The following is a 23,671-nucleotide window of genomic DNA, read 5'->3' as shown; positions in this document are numbered from 1 at the left end:
TCAGTATCAGAGGCAGGATTCTAACCCAAGCCTTTCTAAGAATCTAGGACTCTTTCCACCACGTGACCCTACTTTCCTTTTCCAAGAGTGGCTAGGAATTGGAATCCAATAGAGAAAATGTGATCCTATGGAAGGAAAAAGGGCACAGAAAAATGAGTTGTGTTCACTTATCTCTGCATCCACGTTGCCAGTAGATCTGGCACAAGGCTGCTCCTTAGCCGTCTCTACTTCGTGCTTTTGCTCATGTTCCCTGACGTCATACTCTGAAATTCCTCCCAGAGATCCTATTCTGCTCTCCTTCTGGACCCCTCTCCAGTTTGCAAGGCCCTTGGAATTCAATTCTATTCATCAAGAAAACATGAAGTGGCCCAATGTGCTGGCCTCTGAACCACCAGGGAAAATACATATGGCCACAGCTTAGGAGGCAAAAGGGAAAGAGATGGGACCAGGATCAGATCTAGAGTTCGGGGTCTACTTCACATTTGGCTGCCAGGCACATAATGGGATGTATTCACTTATTCAACAAATATCTGTGAATATATACTAAGCCCCAGGCATTATTCTTTTTGCTAGGGATATAACTAGTGAAATAATAAAGTATCTCTTCCACACAGAGTTTATACTCTAGTGGGGGGGAGTTAGACAATAAACAAATAAACAACAATAGTATGTCAGCTGGCAACAAGTGCAAAGGTGGAAAATAAAGCAAGTAACAGGATGACAGAGAGTGAGGGGAGTTGTCATTTTAGGGTGTTTGGAGGAGACCTCTATGGAGAAACGTCATATGAGCAGAGACCCCAGTGAGGTGAGAGTGAATCGCGTGGTTATCTGCGGGAAGAGCATTCTGGTGGAGGAAACAGCCAGGGCCCGGGCCAGGATGCGGATGCACACTCAGTGTATTCAAGGAACAGCAAAGAGCCCCGTGTGGGGAGGGCTCAGGGAGAAAGCAGGGGGCCAGAAAAAGTTAGGACCTGAGGCCAATTGTAAGGTTTGGGGTTTTAATGAGTAATAGGGGAAGCCATTTTGAGGGTTTTAGGCTGAGAAGTGAAATGTTCTGACATGTTTTAAAAGCATCTCTCTGGCAGCTGTATAGAGAATAGATGATGCGGACAAAGCCTGAAGTGGGAGGACCAATTCGGAGGCGTAAGCATGTTCCAGAAGAGAGGCGATGGTGACTGTGACCTAGGTCTTATGAGTAGGAGTATTGGAAAATGTTTGGATTGTGGATATATTCTGAAGTTAGAGCTAACTGAATTTCCAGACATATTGGATATGAGGTATGGGATGAAGTGTAAGGAATGACTCCTAGAATTCGGCCTGAGTAGCCGGAATAATGGTGTTCCCGGTTACTGAGGTGTTGAAGACTGGGAGCAAAGATCAGGAATTCAATTTTGGACATGTGAACCTTGAAATGATTATTAAATAAATGAGTGGAAAGGCTGACTAGGCTTGGGTATATGAGTCTGGAGAGGAGAGAGGAGGTCCAGAGTAGAATTACAGCTGGAAATGTATACCACTGGGAAGCACTAGCTAGAGCCATGAAATGAACTGAGCTCATCCAAGAAATGGTTGTTGCTAGAGAGGAGGTCAAGGTCTGGGTCCTGCAGCATAAAGCTGGCATTTAATCGCCAGGAAGTTAGGAGAAATCAGCAAAGGATATTAAGAGTAACTGGTGAGTTATCAGAGGTATACAGGAAACAAATTTAAAAATGTATTTGCACTGAACTGACCTATTCCGAGGACCTCCATCCTGAGGACTGGAACCTGACATGATGGAAGGACAGCACTCTTGGTTTGGGGATTAGTGTCTCCAGGGTTGACATAGCACCTGTTTCCATGTGGCTTTCAGAAAACAAGTGGCATGGGAGCAGAAGAACAAGAGCAAAGCCCAGGAGGGATTTCAACTGACAGTGGATTGAAAACCCATGTGAGACATCCTTTCAAGAACACCTAAAATAATTAGGGACTAGCTTGAAGGGACCCATTTATAGTAATCAAGCCTCTGAGGACTTAGTTTGAGAATAAAATAGAAGTGTGATGAAACTCTGAAATTGTAAATTAAGAGAGATTTGATTACCAAACATGTTTAAATTTTCTGCATATTTTTAAAAAATGAAAGAATGTCAAAAGAAAACAGTCTGCAAAAAAATTGCAAACGTATTAAAGAAAAGGATTATTTTTTTTAACCATACCAAAAGCTCTACACAGGAAAAAGACCAAAGACCCAGTTTGAAAAATGAGCAAAGATAGCAACATACAGTTGTAGAAAAAGAACTGTAAATGACCAATCAATGAGAAGAGGGATGCTAAATCTCTTTCATAATTTAAAAATGCAAATTTAAACAGTGAGATATCATTTGCCACCTTTCAATTGTACAAATATTAGAAGGATTGATAATATTCACTTTTGTCAAGGGTACAGAGAAACAAACTTTCACACATCGGTGGTGGAAGTGTATACTGTTGCATTTTAATGGAGTAATTTGTTAATATCAATTAAAATTTTTAAATAAATTTTTAGTTTTAGAATTGTTTTGGATTTACAGAAAAATTAAGAAAATGGTACAGAGTTCTCATATGCCCTGCACCCACTTTCCCTTATTATTGACATCTTACGTTACTAAGGTATATTTATCACAATTCATGAACAAATATTGATCCGTTATCATTAACTAAAGTCATTACTTCACTGAGATTTCCTTAGTTTTTACCTAATATGTGTCTTCTGGTCCAGGATACATCCAGGACATCACATTATATTTACATTTACATAATATTTATATAATGTCTTCCTAGGCTCCTCTTGGCTATGAAGTTTCTCCGAATTTCCTTGTTTTTGATGACCTTGGCAGTATTTTGTAGACTGCCTCTCAATTGATTTTCTGATGTTTTTCTCATGTTTTGACTGGGATGATGAGTTCCTGGGAGGAAAACCAGAGGTAAAATGCCATTCTCATTACATCATATCAAGGGTACATACTAGCATCATGAGTTCTCACTTCAAGATGTTAACCTTGATCATCTGGTAAAGGCAGCATTTGTCAGGTTTCTCCCCTGTATTCTTTTTTCCCTCTTTGCATACTGTGCTCTTTGGAAGGAAATCACCATGTATGGTCCACACTTAAGGAGTGGAGAGAGATGCTCCAACTCTTTGAGGGTGGATTATCTGTGTAAGTTATTTGGAGTTCTTCTGAGTTCTTCTGTGTGCTATGTACCTATCTCTTCTCCCTCACTTACCTATTCATTAATTTATTACATCAGTGTGCATTCATACATTTTTATTTTATACTTCGAGTAGAATATTATCTTATTTTGTTGTTCAAATTGTTCCAGCTTTTCCTTTGGGAGCTCTTTCAATATGCTCCCATGTCCCTTTTACATCCTCCATCATTGTACTTTTTTGGAAAAAAAAAAAAAAAAGCATTTTCTTATTTTTCTGGAACTACAAGATGCCCCAGAGTCATCTTGTAAATTCACTGCCCCAGTCTTAGAATCAACCACTTCTCCAAGAGCACTGGTTCCTTTTATTAGAAAATGTTATTAAAAACCAAGATCTGGGTACAAGGTAGTCTCATTGCTACTGAGGTGACTTTGTTTCCAGGTCCTCTCAGCCAACAGAATGAGAAAATATGTGTGTGTCTACTAATTGCCTTATATATAATATCTATAAATATTTCTATATGTAGACAACTGTATCTTTTTTAAGCAAAATATTAATTGATACTGGTGTGTCCAATTCTAGTCAATCTGACAATGTGTTCCTTGGTATTGACCCAAAAGAGCTGAAAATTTATATCTGAACAAAAACCTGAACACAGATATTTACAGCAGCTTTATTCATAATTGCCAAAATTTGGAAGCAACCAAAATGTCCTTCAGTAAGCAAATGGATAAACAAAATATGGTACATTCATACAATGAGATGTTATTCAGCACTAAAAAGAAATGAGATATCATGCCCTGAAAAGACGTGAACCTTAAATGCATATTACTAAGTGAAAGTAACCAATCTGAAAAGTCTACATACTGTATGATTCCAAGTGTACGACATTATGTAAAAGTCAAAAGTATGGAAACCATAGAAGACCAATGGTTGCCAGGAGTTGGGGGAGAAAGGGATGAATAGGGGATCACACAGGATTTTTAGAGTACCGAAACCATTCTATGTGATACATTGTTGGTGGATACGTTACACATTTGTCAAAACACATGGAATGTACACCAAGAGTGAACCTTAATGTAAACTATGGACTTTGGGTGATAGTAATGGGTTAATGTAGGTTGATTGTAATAAATCTATCACCCTGGCATGGGATGTTGATTATGGGGGAAGCAGTGCAGGTAAGGAACAGGGTTCTATGGGGACTCTCTAATGTCTACTAAATTGCTATGTACCTAAAACTGTTCTAAAAATATGAAGTGTATTATAAATATGTAAACATTAAATATAAATATAATAAATATTATATACATATGATATATGTATTTTATGTATTATATAATACATAGAGAGAGACAGAGAGACAGAGAGAGGCACACACACACATATATAGCAATGCAGTACCTCCCATGTTGTTTGCAGGAAAAGCGGTGAATCTGAGGGATTATAAAAAGATACTTGTCAGATATGAACTAAAACCTTTGCATAATTGAAAAATAATTATTATGATTTAATCAGCCCAGCCAATGACACAATTCTTCTATTTGAACCCTGTACTATTTGGTTTTATAATTTTCAGCTATGATGACCATTAAAATCAAACATCAAAATAAACTGGATTTTGAGCCAAATCTTCAAACTGTTGTATCACATTATAACAAACTATAATTTCCAAAAGTAATAAAGCATATTTCATCACATTGTCTTCACTAAAATATTTTTAATATTGAGATGTTTTAGTGAAAGAAACAAGATTTTTGTGGTGTTATTGAAACCGTGCACCTCAGATTAGGACTTGAACCTCTGTGCCGGGACTTGAACCCAGCCTAAACCCAGACTGGGACTTGAACCCATGCAGCTGGGACTCGAACCCTGCCAAAGCCTACAGTCTTCCAACTGAGATCACACACCTGGTTTCAGGATTTAATGAAGTTCAGGTTCTTGAGGTCTCACCTCAGAAAGAATTCAGTGAGAGACAAAGTGATAGGTAAGAAGTGGGTTTATTTAGAGAGAAGGACACTCCACAGACAGAGTGTGGGCCATCTCAGAAGATGAGAAAGGCACCAGGGTATGGGGTTGTCAGTTTTTATAGGAGTGGGTAATTTCATAGGCTAATGAGTGGGAGGAGTATTCCAACTATTTTAGGAAGGACGGGGATTTCCAGGAATTGGGCCACTGCCCGCTTTTTGATCCTTATGGTCGGTCTTGGAACTGTCATGGCGCCTATGGATGTGTCATTTAGCTTGCTGATGTGAGCATATACTGAGGCTCAAGGTCTAGTGGAAAAAGTCGACTTGTCCGCCGTCTTGGACCCATTTAGTTCTAATCAGTTTATGTAATGTCCTCGGGCGACGTCATTCTTTCAAAGGTTGTGCCCTGCTTCCTTCCCTCCTGTTTCATTATCATGTAAAATAAAATTATTGCAAATAAATTTATTTTTAACTTAGCTCTCTTTTCTTTCTATTATTTTGTGTAAAATAGATATATTTTAATAAAATAAGACATATGTGTGATTTAAAAATAAATGATATATGTTTGGGGGATGTGCTCAAATTTTATACCCATTTTGGAGGCGTATGATCAAAAAGTTTAGAAGCTATTGGTTCAGAGGGTCAGACACAGTAATAAATAGATTTTTTTTCCCCAAACATCAATGGCAAAGGCATGGAACAGGGGGCTTTAGGAACCCCAAAAGGGACACTTCTTGCTTTTGCTTTGGGGAGTATCAGCAGCATTATCATGTCATTTTTATTTACTTCATACTTTTAAGTACAAAAGTTTCATGGGCCTCCAGAAAAACGCGTGTGCTTGACAGTTAGAAAATGGCCACATTTTGGAATTGAGGTCCTTTTCCTGTAAATGGTTTCCTTTATGTTGCAACACAGTATTTAATGAAAAATTAAGATCTATCTAGGGAGCAAAAACTCTTTTAGCCATGCCTTCTTGGCTGGTCCATTACCCAGCCTTCTATGGCACAGACTTTAAATTTATTCCTGTTTCCTACCTTCTGTTTCTTTCATTTTCCCAGAACTAAGATAGAAAAATCTTTGGCATCCTCTCATGCATCTGTGTGAGAGGCTGCTGATAAGGTAGTAACCAGCCAACATCTTATTCCTGGAGAGGAGAGAACAATAAACTAGAAAATGGTATGGCCATGTGGAATAAGGATGAGTCATCTTTTCCTTACACGTGGAGAAGGTCTTAAGGTACTTAAATCATGATTATTAGCTCAGCAAGAGACCTTAGAAATCATTTAATCCAACCCTCATTTTAAAGATGAGTAAATTGAGTGCCAGAGAGCTTTGGTGGCTTAGCCATAGAATCATCAGTTTGATGTAGTTCATAGAGATATTACAGTCTAACATTTTCATTTGTGATTGGGGACACTGAGGCTCAGCCAGTTAAGAGACTTTTCCAAGATTACATGTGAGATGGGCGATCCAAGAAGACATTCAGGCGTTTGAACTCTCAGAATCCTATGCTGAGTTGGTGGCACCCTAAATCAGTTAAGACCATTCAGTCTAAAGAGACAAAGGCTGAGAAGTGTTATATGGCGAAATCCATTAGATCATGTTTCAGACTGAATCTGGGCTTCCTCACTGTGTCATAAAGAATTTAGTTGGTCTTTGTCCTCATTTCTGGGAGATAACTTCTAAATCCTTGGAATTTCTTGAGTACTAGGAGTGGCTTTGTTATTCCTGGTGAGTACCTCTGACCACACCTGGTCACCTGATAATGTATGCTAACTAGATGACTCCTGGTGGGCTGCTAAATAGTTTATGCTAATGAGATGCCTAAGAATGGTGGCTGGTCATGCCAAAAAGATCAACCATGTGATTAGAGGGTTGGGGCTTTGTGTCATGGGGCATCAGCCTCACCTCTAGAAGGACAGAGCAGCTGGAAATTGAGTTCAGTGGCCAATGAGCCAATCAATCATACTCATGTAATTAAATCCCAGTAATAAGCTCCAGTGAGCTCCACAGTGCACCAAAGGGTACACGTCCTCGCCCAGTAGAAGTTTCTTGTGTGGGGTCCTCCCAGACCTCACCTTATGCTTCTCTCCCTTTGTATCTTTTTGCTATGACAACAATGTAATTATAAGTCTAGCATTTTCCCGAGTTCTGCAAATCATTCTAGTGAGTTATCAAACCTGAAGAGGTAGTGAGAACCCCTGAGTTGTGACAGCTGGTCAGAAACAAGGGGGCCTGGGAACCCCCAGTCCTGTGACTGATGTCTGAATTAAAAGCAGTCTCGTGGAGGGCTGGAACTTAACCTGTGAGGTTTGGCTTAACTCCAGATAGTTGGTTTCAGAAGTCATTGCACTCATGTTCCTAAGATGCTGAAGTTTAGGGGGTGAACACAGAGATAAGTCTGAACAAGCTAAGGTTAAGACAATCAGAAGTAAGCCCTGCTTTACTTTCTTCACAGAAACACCCATTTTCTCCAAACTGTGGCACCCATTATGTTTCCTAAGGCTCTAGGCCCATGATTGATTCTTTGAAACATCCTAGAAATATTGTCATCATTGGACACGACACAGCAGTGCTTTTTTTCCGTTGGGCCAAGATTGGTTCTTTGGAGAGCAAGATAAAAATCTTTCAGTCATTTCTCTCATGTAGGCAAAAAAAAAAAAAAAAAAGCAGGACAGAATAAAAACCACTTCACTTCTTGTCTTGGGTAATTGCTGGTTTGTGTTTTGCCAAGTAAATTCAGGGATTGCTTGGATGTTGGAATGAGTTGGCAGCCAAGATGGCTGCCTCCCCGTCCCTCTTCAGGAAATTGGGCTTGTCCTGCTGTATTTTCTCTCTTTGAAATGGCAGGCAATTTTTAGAAGTCTTTTCTTGAGTCTGCTTGGTGCCCAGGCATGAATTCTGAAAGACAGAGAGAATGAAATAGCTAAAGAAAAGTTGAGCTTTGGTGTTGAAGGAAGGGAAAGTACAGGTATATAGCGAGAGCCATACAGAAAGACGGAGGGTACTATTTCTTTTTGTTGTTGTTGTTTGTCTGTTTGCTTGTTTGCTTTTGGAGAGTACATACTGTGGCCACAAGGTCTAGAAAATGCAGTAAGAAAAGAGGGTGAAGCAGCTTCAGACTTCTAGAAGGAAGAGAGTCTCTGATTTAGCCTTGCTTAGCTGGACTCACTAAGCCTCCCATGGCAGGTCAATCCTTTCAAGAGCATCAAGACCCTGAGATTTCCAGGCCCTCCAACCAGGGGGGCGTGGGGATAATTCTCCTGCCCTTGTCTTACAGCAAGTGTGCCTGAAGAGAACCACGTACCTGTGGTGAACCAAAAAGATTTGTTCTTACAGAAAAGAATGGACTGATAGGAGGATTTTCTTCTCTGTCACAGTTCTTGTAAGATGTAACCCTCTACTACACTCTACGAAAGATAACATATTTGATAATTAGAAATGTAGGATTTAATTAATTTCTAAAAGTATTTATGGAGCGGGTGCTATGTAGACCTGACACTGAGCTGAGAATGGGGAATAGAGGGAAGAATAAGGCACTTCTCAGCAGGTCATAGGTGAGCAGATGAATAATTATGAATCATCTCATGTGATAAGATCTATCCTAGAGAGGTGTGCCAGTTGCTTGGGAGCAGAGATGAGTGCCCCGTTTTAGAATGGAGACAATGGAGAAGGGAGAGAAGGGAACATCTGACCTGGAGATAATCTGACATCGTGGAAAGGACAGGGGTATGTTTGTTTGTTTGTTTAATATTTTATTTATTTATTTGGTCTCGTCAGGTCTTAGTTGTGGCAGGTGGGCTCCTTAGTTGTGGCATGCATGTGGGATCTAGTTCCCAGACCAGGGATCGAACCCAGGCCGCCTGCATTGGGAGTGTGGAGTCTTAACCACTGCACCATCAGTGAAGTCCCTAGGGCAGGGGTTTTAAAGTCCATCTGATGGGTGCAAATCCCCTTATCCAGCTCTGTGACCTTGGGAAAGTCACTTAACCTTTCTGAGCCCATATTTATTCACTATGATATAAAGATTATACCCACCTCATGGGGTTTTTGTGAGGATTAGACGGGATCTTTCACACTGGTCATCCAGAGCAGTGTCTGCCCCATGGTAAATCCTCAGCAAATGGTAACTCAGTGCTTGTAATTAAGGTCAAGTTAGATTTCTCCATTTCAGTGGAGCAGTTGTAGGGAAGCCGATGACTCAGATCTCTCTCTTGGACAACTAGGCAGCTACTGAAGACAAGCACAATTAGTGTGGGAGAAAGAAGCTGGAAAATGAGTGTGGTTTGGAATAGGTTGCAACTGACAGGCCTGTGGGACATTGGGGAGGAAGGATAATCAGGAAGGGAGGCAGAGGACGGAGGCAGGAGTTGCTGACTGCCCGAGGGTAATTCAACCCACCAGGATAGCTCAGAAGTTCCTCTGCCTCCGTCTTTGCAACTCCTATTAGTCAAGCAGGGGACCTCATCTCTCCAGTGACTCAGACTTTTTTTTGCCTCATTTCCCTGAACTCCTTGAGAACAGCTACAGGCAGGCATGAGCCCTTATTTGATTCATTAATTCAATCATTAATTTATTTTATTCTGTAAGTATATTGAGGTACCTACTATATGTCAAAAGCGGATGTAGAATCTAGAGAAACCACACTGAATGAAATAATTGAGTTCCTTTTTCAATAAGATTAAATATACTTATGTGCATTTAAATGTCGGACATCTCCATGCTCCTCACTACTCACTGACAGTTTCATTTCGATAGAAGAGGATATTTCTCCCTTTCACATGAACTCTGGATGATTTTGTGGCAAAAACAAAAGACAAAAGTTAAAGGAAAACCACCTTGGAAGGACTCTTAGAAATTATATAGTCCAGTCTTCTCAGTTCAACAATTCTTTATCGAATGTGCATTATGTACTAGGCACACCTATGAGTAAGAGAAGCCTAAGAAAGGTGTTACGAACTAAATGCTTGTGTCCCCCCCCCTCAAATCTCTATGTTGAAGCCCTAACCCTCAGTGTAACTGTATTTGGAGATGGAGCCTCTAAGAAGGTCATTAAAATTTTAGAAGGACATAAGGGTGAGTCCCTGATCTGATAGGATTAATGTCCTTATAGGAAGATACACCTGAGAAATCACTCACTCCACCCCACCTCCTGCTCTTGCACAAGCACTGAGAAAAAGTCACCTGAGCACAAATAAAGAAGGCAGCTATCTGCAAGCCAGGAAGAGAGAAGAGAGCTCTCACCAGAAACTGAACTTGCCAGCACCTTGATCTTAGACTTCCCAGCCTCCGGAACTGTGAGAAAATAAAGTTCTGTGGTTTAAGCCATACAGTCTATGGTATTTTGTTATGGCAGCTCTAGCTGACTAAGACAGGCTGGTCAACGTTTCGCTTAAAGCCCTCCCAGTGAATCTATGGAAGGGCCAGTGTATTAGTTTGCTACTACTATGTAACACACCCAAGGGAAATTCAGCAACTTAAACACCAATCATTTATGATTTATAATGTATCGGCCAATTTTCCAGGAGTTGGCCAATCAAGGCTGGTCTCTGCTTTGGACAAGTTTCTTCCATGTGTCTCTCATCCTCCTCCTCGGATCAGCAGCTAGCATGGGAAGGTCCCTCTCGTGGTTATGGCAAAGGTAAAAGACAACAAGGGGAAACATGCACATGGTCTTGGAACTGGCACGTGGTCGCTTCTGTCTCATTCTGTTGGCCAGAGCAAGTCTTGGAAATGGAAAAGGTTGGCTTCTACTTCATTCTGTCAGCTTAAGGAGATCAAATACCTAAGCCCAGAATCATAATAGGAGAATGTTGCAAAGTTTCATGACAAAGGATGTGGCTGCAAGGAGGGGCACAAAACAAGAATCATTAAGGCAATCTAACACGTCTAGGATTCAAATCCAGGTCTCCTTAGGCTCTACTTAGGGTTATTTTTGCGATCGCTAATTATTTTTATTTTTAATAAGAGACACACACACAGCCATCTTTGCTCTTTGCTATCTGCAGGACTGAGCCTCAACAAAGCCAGAAGTTAGGTGAAGCAGTGATCACAGCCAACCCTTCCAGTGTTCCTTTCCCCTTAAATCCCACTCATAACCTTATGTTGTCCATCCTCTATACCCCAGACTATAACTTCTATACCATGACCATAGATAGTCTTCCTGTACTTTCAAACATTGGTTCCTGAGCTTTTCTTTCCTTCCTCCTTCTTCTTTAAAACCAGCTCTCAGGAGTGTCATGGACATATGTACACTACCAAATGTAAAATAGATAGCTAGTGGGAAGCAGCCGCATAGCACAGGGAGATCAGCTCGGTGCTTTGTGACCACCTAGAGGGGTGGGATAGGGAGGGTGGGAGGGAGGGAGATGCAAGAGGGAAGAGATATGGGAACATATGTATATGTATAACTGATTCACTTTGTTATAAAGCAGAAACTAACACACCATTGTAAAGCAATTATACTTCAATAAAGATGTTTAAAAAAAAAAAAAACCAGCTCTCAGGGGGCTTAGCTGTAAGAAAAAAAAAAAAGCTGATCACTAAATTCTGATAACTCGTGTTTGCTAAAGCAAATAGATACTGAGTATTTAACCTATATGTGGCTCTGTGCCTGGTGCTAAGGTGTTGGTCTTAGAGATGAATCATAACACCAATTCTCAAGGAGCCTGCACTCCAGTGGGAGAAATAATACATGCATATAATTCATTGTTTTCATCCCTGTGCAAAAAATTTTGGCTATAGTGCCAAGCAGTGTCCTCATGGAGCAGGCATTCAGACCGCTCTCTTTGGATTGCCAATGAGATTTTGCTATCCTACAACTTAGAGTAGAGGAAAAAGGAGCCCACATCTTTGGGCAATAAGAAATCTGAAGGCATTTAAGATGGAAAGTCTCAGGGCTTCCCTGGTGGCGCAGTGGTTGGGAGTTTGCCTGCCAATGCAGGGGACACGGGTTCGATCCCTGGTGTGGGAAGATCCCACATGCCGTGGAGCAACTAAGCCCGTGCGCCACAACTACTGAGACCGCGCTCTAGAGCCCATGAGCCACAACTACTAAGCCTGCGTTCTGCAACTACTGAAGCTCACGCACCTAGAGCCCATGCTCCGCAACCAGAGAAGCCACTGCAGTGAGAAGCCCGCGCACCGCAACAAAGAGTAGCCCCCGCTCGCTGCAACTAGAGAAAGCCCGCGCACAGCAATGAAGATACAACACAGCCAAAAATAAATAAATCAAATAAATTAATTTTAAAAAATCTTTAAAAAAAAAGAAAAAAAGATGGAAAGTCTCAAATGGATAAACAATGGTAATAATAATAATGCACATCTCCAGATTTCGCTTATACCAGTCCTCTGCTGAGAAGTCATTCCCCTTTTCCTCCCTGTCTATCTAAACTACACCAATCCACCAAGTCCTGGGTCAATATAGTCCTTCCATGACAATGTTCATAATAACTGCATTCTGCACACACCATTCCTGATTTCTGCCTTCCCATGGGAGGAATGGGAAATTGACTAAACAGAAGCCAAGAGCCAAGTTTGTACTCACTTGTGTTTTTTTCCTAATTGTTTTATGTGGAAATGTTTTACCTTCATGACAGGAGAACACATTCCTTAAGGAAAAACAATATGTCTTCTCTTTATTTTGTCCCCTAATGATATTTAATATATGTAGGCGATGCTCAGAAAATAAATGTCCATTTGGAAACAGTACCATGGCTTATGCTAGGCTATTCAGGCAGAGAGATGAACAGAATGCTATCCCCACCCTCAAAAAGCTGCCAATCTCCTAGGAAACATAAGCATTTAAAGAGATGTGTCAGAGTTCTGCTAGAGAATGAATTTGTTTCACCCCACCCTCGCTTCATAAGGTGCCAAAAAGGAACATAAACTCTCTGAAGTCTATGAGCTAAAGAGGAGAGATGCTCTGAGTTAAAACTCAGATGGGAAGAAAACAGACCGGCATCCTCAGATCACTACAGGCAGTCTCCCTTATCTCAGACCGAGTATCCAGAAGCTGTCCTCAGAAAGGTATCTGACACTTTGTGTGTTTTGGTCCTAAAATAAAACCCACCTGAGCCTGGGAAGAGGACCAAGAGGAAAGAAGAACTCTAGGGACTTCCGTGGACTCAACATGCTACCCTGACTTGGAGCCAACCCAGGGCTGACTTCTTTCATAGAATGTGCTCACACAGGTGGATTGAAGGACTTTATTTCCAAGCCCATGGCAGTATCCAGAAAGGATGGCCCAGCTTCTGCCTCTGTGTCCCCACCCTCCCTCAAAGTGTCTTCTTATCAGCTCCCATTTCCCCACACCCGGTGATGACGCATGCAGTGCCCCCCTGCACCTCAGACACAACTCACTTAAGCTGGCTTCCATCACTGCCAGCGCCCTTCCCCAATGGAGCAAAGGAGAGGGGCCAGCCTGGACTTGCTCTGAGATGCTCTGTTATTAAGTATGGACCCTTTGTCAGCACCAGGGATAAACCAGCGGAAGGATGTTACCAGTAGGAACAGGGGAAGGTTTGAGCCTCTGTAGGCTGAAGACAGACTAGGAGACATTAGATACGCCCATCCAACCCCTCCCCCACCAACTGCACATGAAGCTTGGGATGGACACTTGATTATAGAATAGTAGAGAAAAATTTTAAATCAAATTTATTGAGCTAGAATTTAGATACAATTAAAGAATGCACCCATTTTAAGTGAGCAGTATGAAATATTTTGACCCACATAACAGTACCCCAATCAAGACTTAGAGACTTCCCATCCTCCCAAAATGTTCTCTCCTGTCCCTTCCTGGTCAACTCCCCTTGCTTTTCAGCTAAGCACTGAGCTGATTCTTATCCCTAGAGCTAAGTTTTGCCTATTCTAGAACTTCACATAAATGGAATCATACAATATGTACTCCTTTGTGTTTGGCTTCTTTGGTTCAGCATAATTGTTTCCAATATTAAGAATTTCAAACATACAGAAAAGTTAAAAGAATTTACGGTGAGTTCCTATATACCTGCCACCTAGATGCCACCATTAATATTTTACTTTACTTGCTTTATTACATGTCTATCTATTTGTCTTTTCCTCTATTCATCCCTCAATCTATCTTATTTTCGATGCATTTCAAAGTAAATTGTAGACATCAGTCAATTCCCCTAAATATTTCAGAATATATTACTAACTTGAATGCAATATTTGTTTACATATTTTCTTTTAAGGTAAAACTGACATGTAATAAACACACAAATATTAAGTGTACATTCTCTTAGACTTTTGACAAATACATGTACCTGTGTTATGCAAATCCCTATAAAACATAGAATAGAATCATCACTCCAGAGTTCCTGAATGCCTTTTCTCAGGCGACACTCCACATGCCCTCTGCCAAGGCAACTTCTGTTCTGATTTTTTTCCACCACAGGTTAGTTTTGTCTGTTGCAGAACTTTATATAAATGGAATCACACCATATGTACTTTATATAAATGGAATCACACCATATGTACTTTATATAAATGGAATCACACCATATGTACTTTATATAAATGGAATCACACCATATGTACTTTATATAAATGGAATCACACCATATGTACTTTATATAAATGGAATCACACCATATGTACTTTATATAAATGGAATCACACCATATGTACTTTATATAAATGGAATCACGCCATATGTACTTTATATAAATGGAATCACGCCATATGTACTTTATATAAATGGAATCACACCATATGTACTTTATATAAATGGAATCACACCATATGTACTTTATATAAATGGAATCACACCATATGTACTTTATATAAATGGAATCACACCATATGTACTTTATATAAATGGAATCACACCATACGTACTTTATATAAATGGAATCACACCATACGTACTTTATATAAATGGAATCACACCATATGTACTTTATATAAATGGAATCACACCCTTTGTGACGTTGCTCTTACTTGGTATAATGCCTTTGAGCTATGCCGTGTTGTTATATTTGTGTTTACTCCTTTTTATTGCTGAATACTATTTTGTTGTTTCAATATACTAAAATGCGTTTATCCATTCCCTTATTGATACATCTGTAGGCAGTCTCTAGTTTTGAACTATTAAGAATAAAGCTGTAATGAACATTTTTACAAGTGTTTAATGAACATATATTTTTCTTTTTATTAGATAAATCTAGGACTGGAATTGTTGAATCATGGGGTAAGTGTATGGTTAGTTTTATAAGAAACTGCCAGACCTTTCTTCAAAGTGTTTCTATCAATTTATATCAAAATTAATAAAAAGTTGTGCTTGCTCCACATACAGGGCAACACTTGGTACTGTCAGATATTTTTCTTTCTTCCTTCCTTTCTCTCTTTCTATTATTATTTTAAAATTTTAGCCATTCTCATTATTCTGTAGTGGCTTCTTATTGTGGTTTTAACCTGCATTTGCCTTTATGTGTGCTTATTAGATATTCACATACTTTTTTATGAAGTTTCTGTTAGCGACTTTTACCCATGTTTTTAGTTGTTTTGTTGTTGTTGTTATTATTGAGTTACAGAAGTTCTGTACATAACTTGGATACAAGTCTTTTGTTTTTTTAATCTCTATTGGAGTATAATTGCTTTACAATGGTGTGTTAGTTTCTGCTTTATAACAAAGTGAATCAGCTATACATATACATATATCGCCATATCTCCTCCCTCTTGCGTCTCCCTCCCACCCTCCTTATTCCACCCCTCTAGGTGGTCACAAAGCACAGAGCTGATCTCCCTGTGCTATGCGGCTGTTTCCCACAAGCTATTTTACATTTGGTAGTGTATATATGTCCTTGCCACTCTCTCACTTCGTCCCAGCTTACCCTTCCCCCTCCCTGTGTCCTCAAGTCCATTCTCTATGTCTGCATCTTTATTCCTGTCCTGGACCTAGGTTCTTCAGGACAATTTTTTTTTTTTTTTTTTTTTTAGATTCCATAAATATGTGTTGGCATACGGTATTTGTTTTTCTCTTTCTGACTTACTTCACTCTGTATGATAGACTCTAGGTCCATCCACCTCACTACAAATAACTCCATTTCGTTTCCTTTTACGGCTGAGTAATATTCCATTGTATATATGTGCCACGTCTTCTTTATCCATTCATCTGTCGATGGACACTTAGGTTGCTTCCATGTCCTGTCTATTGTAAATAGAGCTGCAATGAACATTGTGGTACATGACACTTTTTGAGTTATGGTTTTCTCAGGGTATATGCCCAGTAGTGGGATTGCTGGGTCAAATGGTAGTTCTATTTTTACTTTTTTAAGGAACCTCCATACTGTTCTCCATAGTGGCTGTATCAATTTACATTCCCACCAACAGTGCAAGAGAGTTGTTTTTCTCCACACCCTCTCCAGCATTTATTGTTTGTAGATTTTTGATGATAGCCATTCTGACCCATGTGATGTGATACCTCATTGTAGTTTTGATTTGCATTTCTCTAATGATTAGTGATATTGAGCATCCTTTCATGTGCTTGTTGGCAATCTGTATATCTTCTTTGGAGAAATGTCTATTTAGGTCTTCTGCCCATTTTTGGATTGGGTTGTTTGTTTTTCTGAAATTGAACTGCATGAGCTACTTGTATATTTTGGAGATTAATCCTTTGTCAGTTGTTTCCTTTGTAAATATTTTCTTCCATTCTGAGGGTTGTCTTTTTATCTTGTTTATGGTTTCCTTTGCTGTGCAAAAGCTTTTAAGTTTCATTAGGTCCGATTTGTTTATTTTTGGTTTTATTTCCATTTCTCTAGGAGGTGGGTCAAAAAGGATCTTGCTGTGATTTATGTCATAGAATGTTCTGCCTATGTTTTCCTCTAAGAGTTTGATAGTGTCTGGCCTTATATTTAGGTCTTTAATCCATTTTGACTTTATTTTTGTGCATGGTGTTAGGGAGTGTTCTAATTTCATTCTTTGACATGTAGCTGTCCGGTTTTCCCAGCACCACTTATTGAAGAGGATGTTTTTTCTCCATTGTATACTCTTGCCTCCTTTATCAAAGATAAGGTGACCATATGCGCGTGGGTTTATCTATGGGCTTTCTATCCTGTTCCATTGATCTATATTTCTGTTTTTGTGCCAGTACCATACTGTCTTGATTACTGTAGCTTTGTAGTATAGTCTGAAGTCTGGGAGCCTGATTCCTCCAGCTCCGTTTTTCTTTCTCAGTATTGCTTTGGCTATTCGGGCTCTTTTGTGTTTCCATACAAATTGTGAAATTTTTTGTTCTAGTTCTGTGAAAAATGCCCTTGGTAGTTTGATGGGGATTGCATTGAATCTGTAGATTGCTTTGGGTAGTATAGTCATTTTCACAATGTTGATTCTTCCCATCCAGGAATGTGGTATATCTTTCCATCTGTTTGTATCATCTTTAATTTCTTTCATCAATGTCTTATAGTTTTCTGCATACAGGTGTTTTGTCTCCTTAGGTAGGTTTATTCCTAGGTATTTTATTCTTTTTGTTGCAATGGTAAACGGGAGTGTTTCTATAATTTCTGTTTCAGATTTTTCATTAGTGTATAGGAATGCAACAGATTTCTGTGCATTAATTTTGTATTCTGCTACTTTACCAAATTCATTGATTAGCTCTAGTAGTTTTCTGGCAGCATCTTTAGGATTCTCTATGTATAATACCATGTCTTCTGCAAACAGTGACAGCTTTACTTCTTCTTTTCCAATTTGGATTCCTTTTATTTCTTTTTCTTCTCTGATGGCTGTGGCTAAAACTTCCAAAACTATGTTGAATAATAGTGGTGAGAGTGGACAACCTTGTCTTGTTCCTGATCTTAGAGGAAATGGTTTCAGTTTTTCACCATTGAGAATGACGTTGGCAGTGGGTCTGTCATATATGGCCTTTATTATGTTGAGGTAAGTTCCCTCTATGCCTACTTTCTGGAGGGTTTTTATCATAAATGCGTGTTGAATTTTGTCAAAAGCTTTTTCTACATCTATTGAGATGATCATATGGTTTTTCTCCTACAATTTGTTAATATGGTGTATCACATTGATTGATTTGCATATATTGAAGAATCCTTGCATTCCTGGGATACACCCCACTTGATCATGGTGTATGATCCTTTTAATGTGCTGTTGGATTCTGTTTGCTAGAATCCAAATTTGGTGAGGATTTTTACATCTATGTTCATCAGTGATATTGGCCTGTAGTTTTCTTTCTTTGTGACATCTTTGTCTGGCTTTGGTATCAGGGTGATGGTGGCCACATAGAATGAGTTTGAGAGTGTTCCTCCCTCTGCAATATTTTGGAAGAGTCTGAGAAGGATAGGTGTTAGGTCTTCTCTAAATGTTTGATAGAATTCGCCTGTGAAGCCATCTGGTCCTGGGCTTTTGTTTGTTGGAAGATTTTTGATCACAGTCTCAATTTCAGTGCTTGTGATTGGTCTGTTTATATTTTCTATTTCTTCCTAAGTTAGTCTCAGAAAGCTGTGCTCTCTGAGAATTTGCCCATTTCTTCCAGGTTGTCCATTTTATTAGCATATAGTTGCTTGTAGTAATCTCTCATGATCCTTTGTATTTCTGCAGTGTCAGTTTTTACTTCTCCTTTTTCATTTCTAATCTTATTGATTTGAGTCTTCTCCCTGTTTTTCTTGATGAGTCTGGCTAATGTTTTATTAATTTTGTTTATCTTCTCAAAGAACCAGATTTTAGTTTTAATGATCTTTGCTATTGTTTTCTTCATTTATTTCTGATCTGATCTTTATGATTTCTTTCTGTCTGCTAACTGGGGTTTTTTGTTCTTCTTTCTCTAATTGCTTTAGTTGTAAGGTTAGGTTGTTTATTTGAGCTGTTTCTTGTTTCTTGAGGTAGGATTGTATTGCTATAAACTTCCCTCTTAGAACTGCTTTTGCTGCATCCCATAGGACTTAGGTCGTCGTGTTTTCATTGTCATTTGTTTCTAGGTATTTTTTGATTTCCTCTTTGATTTCTTCAGTGATCTCTTGGTTATTATTTACTGTACTGTTTAGCCTCCATGTGTTTGTATTTTTTACAGATTTTTTTCCTGTAATTGATATCTAGTCTCATAGTGTCATGATCAGAAAAGATACTTGATACGATTTCAATTTTCTTAAATTTACCAAGGCCTGATTTGTGACCCAAGATATGATCTATCCTGGAGAATGTTCCATGAGCACTTGAGAAGAAAGTGCATTCTGTTTTTTTTTTGGAACGAATGTCCTATAAATATCAATTAAGTCCATCTTGTTTAATGTATCATTTAAAGCTTGTGTTTCCTTATTTATTTTCATTTTGGATGATCTGTCCATTGGTGAAAGTGAGGTGTTAAAGTATCCTACTCTGATTGTGTTACTCTCGATTTCCCCTTTTATGGCTGTTAGCATTTGCCTTATGTATTGAGGTGTTCCTATGTTGGGTGCATAAATATTTACAATTGTTATATCTTCTTCTTGGATTGATCCCTTGATCATTATGTAGTGTCCTTCCTTGTCTCTTGTAACATTCTTTATTTTAAAGTCTATTTTGTCTGATATGAGAATTGCTACTCTAGCTTTCTTTTGATTTCCATTTGCATGGAATACCTTTTTCCATCCCCTCACTTTCAGTCTCTATGTGTCCCTAGGTCTGAAGTGGGTCTCTTGTAGACAGCATATGTATGGGTCTTGTTTTTTTATCCATTCAGCCAGTCTATGTCGTTTCGTTTGAACCTTTAATCCATTTACTTTTAAGGTAATTATTGATATATATGTTCCTGTTATCATTTTCTTAATTTTGGGGGGTTTGTTATTGTAGATCTTTTTCTTCTCTTGTGTTTTCTGCCTAGAGAAGTTCCTTTAGGATTTGTTGTAAAGCTGGTTTGGTGGTGCTGAATTCTCTTTGCTTTTCTTCTCTGTTAAGTTTTTAATTTCTCTGTCGAATCTGAATGAGATCCTTGCTGGGTAGAGTAATCTTGATTGTAAGTTTTTCTCTTTCATCACTTTAAATATGTCCTGCCACTCACTTCTGGCTTGCAGAGTTTCTGCTGAAAGATCAGCTGTTAACTTTATGGGGATTCCCTTGTATGTTATTTGTTGTTTTTTCCTTCTTGCTTTTAACATTTTTTCTTTGTATTTAATTTTTGATAGTTTGATATATATGTGTCTTGACATGTTTCTCCTTGGGTTTATCCTGTATGGGACTCTCTGTGCTTCCTGGACTTGATTGACTATTTCCTTTCCCATAGTAGGGAAGTTTTCAACTATAATCTCTTCAAATATTTCTCAGCCCCTTTCTTTTTCTCTTCTTCTTCTAGGACCCCTATAATTCAAATTTTGGTGCATTTAATATTGTCCCAGAGGTCTGTCAGACTGTCCTAAATTCTTTTCATTCTTTTTTCTTTATTCTGCTCTGCAGTAGTTATTTCCAGTATTTTATCTTCCAGGTCACTTATCTGTTCTTCTGCCACTGTTATTCTGCTATTTATTCCTTCTAGAGAATTTTTAATTTCATTTATTGTGTTGTTCATCATTGTTTGTTTGCTCTTCAGTTCTTCTCGGTCCTTCTTAAACGTTTCTTGTATTTTCTCCATTCTATTTCCAAGATTGTGGATCATCTTTACTATCATTACTCTGAATTCTTTTTCAGGTAGACTGCCTCTTTCCTCTTCATTTGTTTGGTCTGGTAGATTTTTACATTGCTACTTCATCTGCTGTGTGTTTCTCTGTATTCTCATTTTGCTTATCTTACTGTGTTTGGGGTCTCCTTTCCACAGGCTGCAGGTTCGTAGTTCCCATTGTTTTTGGTGTCTGCCCCCAGTGGCTAAGGTTGGTTCAGTGGGTTGTGTAGGCTTCCTGGTGGAGGGGACTGGTGCCTCTGTTCTGGTGGATGAGGCTGGATATTGTCTTTCTGGTGCACAGGACTGCGTCCGGTGGTGTGTTTTGGGGTGTCTGTGAGCTTATTATGATTTTAGGCAGCCTCTCTGCTAATGGGTGGGATTGTGTTCCAGTCTTGCTAGTTGTTTGGCATGGGGTGTCCAGCACTGTAGCTTGCTGGTTGTTGAGTGGAGCTGGGTCTTAGCGTTCAGATGCAGATCTCTAGGAGAGCTTTTGCTGTTTGATATTACATGCAGCCGCGAGGTCTCTGGGGGACCAATGTCCTGAACTCGGCTCTTCCACCTCAGAGGCACAGGCCTGACGCCCGGCCAGAGCACCACGACCCTGTCAGCCACACGGCTCAGAAGAAAAGGGAGAAAAAAGAAAGAAAGAAAGAAAAAATAAAATAAAATAAAGTTGTTAAAGTAAAAATTTTTTAAATATATTAAAAATTTAAAAATTAAAAAGTAATAAATAGAGAAAAAGAAAAAAAGAAAGAAGAGAGCAACCAAGCCAATAAACAAATCCACCAATGATAACAAGTGCTAAAAACTTTATTTAAAAAAAAAAAAAAACGGGCAGAGAGAACCCTAGGACAAATGGTAAAAGCATAGCTATACAGACAAACTCACACAAAGAAGCATACACATACACACTCAAAAAAAAGAAAAAGGAAAAAAATATATATATCTATAAAAAGGAGGAAGAGAGCAACCAAATCAGTAAACAAATCTACCAATGATAATAAACTCTAAATACTAAACTAAGATAAACAGAAAACCAGAAACAAATTAGATGCAGAAAGTAAACCCCAAGTCTACAGTTGCGCCCAAAGTCCACCACCTCAATTTTGGGATGATTCATTGTCTATTCAGTTATTCCACAGATGCAGGGTACATCAACTTGATTGTGGAGATTTAATCCACTGCTCCTGAGGCTGCTGGGAGAAATTTCCCTTTCTCTTCTTTTTTCACACAGCTCCTGGGGTTGAGCTTTATATTTGGCCCTGCCTCTGCATGTAGGTCGCCTGAGGGCATCTGTTCTTTGTCGAGACAGGACGGGGTTAAAGGAGTGGCTGATTCGGGGGCTCTGGCTCACTCAGGCCGGGGAAAGGAAGGGATACAGAATGCGGGGCAAGCCTGCAAGAACTCAGTAAATATTTACTGATTGAATGAATCAATTCATGAATCCCCAAATGTTTCCCTATTAAACATATGTTCTGTAAAGATTAAAGAATCACAAAGCTGAGTTGGGATGGATGTCCTGGGAGGTTGGCCAGGCTGTCCACTAGTCCTCGTGACCCAACCTATCAACGTGGGGGACTCACATCCGTGCATGGACAGTTACAACATCCTCTGTTCTGAGGGTGGCACACCAGGCTTCCATCTGAGGTACAAGGAAAGGCTTCTGGTCCTAGGCTGCTCATCAGGATGAAATGCACTAATAGGTAAAGGAGCAAGGGGAGAGCGTGAGAGCTAAGGAAGAGGAATTAGAAAGTAAATGTTCCCTGTCCCAGTGCCCCACCCTGTAGCATGAGAGAAGTCCACAGCAGTAAACCCTTCCAGCTTTACCCAACTGTGGCAATTACAAAGTTACACAGGCTCACTGCCACCTAGCTGGCATTTTACAGATGGGAAAACTGAAGCTCAGGGAGGTAAGTCACTTTGCCCTGTGTCACAGAGCCACTAAGAATATGGAAGGAATGACAGTCAGGACTCCTGACTCAATGGCCAGTAATACACAGCTCAAGCATCACTTCCTCATGATCTTTCCTCTCCTCCCTGCTAGAACTGCCCATTTCTCTTTGTGTCACCTTCCCATCCAGATTTCAATGAACATTTATAACACTTGTTTACAAGCCTGTTTCCTCAAGGCCAGTAACAGTATTCCCATACCTGACACAGTGTCTGGCACATAGCGGGTGCCATATCTGGTCCCTGTACATCGTAGTGGTTAAGGATACAGGAACCAGAAAGCTGGGTTTGAATTCCAACTGTACTGTTTATTAGCTGTAAGGCATTAGGTAGGTTACTTACCCTCCCCATGCTTCAATTTCATCATCTGTAAAATCATGCACTTGAAGTCCAATACATAGTAAGTATTCAATAACCATTAGCTGTTGTTACTAGTAATAATAAATATTCATTGAATATCATCTTCAGGCAAACATACTAATTCCCAAAAGACACAGCCCTTTAGTGATCCTGACTTGCTGGCCCAGAGTCCCATTTAGACTCATGTTGAAATAAAGTTGGAGAAAAGAAATTATTGGACAATGCATGTGAACATGTGGGGAGCAGAGATAATTCAGCCTTCTGCAAATGGAAATTAACCATCCTGGCTTTACTCAGCAGGCAGGCAGCCAGAATGCCAGCTTGCCCCCTTCCCTGCCACCGGCGGGGTTGTTCAGGAAATAAAGAAGGAAGATGGCATTGTTGGAGGGGGCGGCCCCATGGACTACCTCCTCCACATCAGATACGAGCATTATCAGCTTTCTCGCTATGGCTGCTTACTTAACCACCCAGAGCGACAGGTTCCCAGCACAACAGCCTCATGCTTCCAGCATTGTTATTCCTTAGATTAATCTGGTTTCAATATGTTCCAACAATACACACTTTATCTAAATGCTAAAAATAAAAAAAAATTTTTAATTAAAAAAAAAACCTATCTGCTACAATTGGAATAAAGTC

This window comes from Eubalaena glacialis, chromosome 11 (assembly GCF_028564815.1).
Source record: "Eubalaena glacialis isolate mEubGla1 chromosome 11, mEubGla1.1.hap2.+ XY, whole genome shotgun sequence".
Classification (NCBI taxonomy): Eukaryota; Metazoa; Chordata; class Mammalia; order Artiodactyla; family Balaenidae; genus Eubalaena; species Eubalaena glacialis.
The sequence above is the reverse complement of the archived record's forward strand: the minus strand, read 5'-3'. Positions refer to the sequence as shown.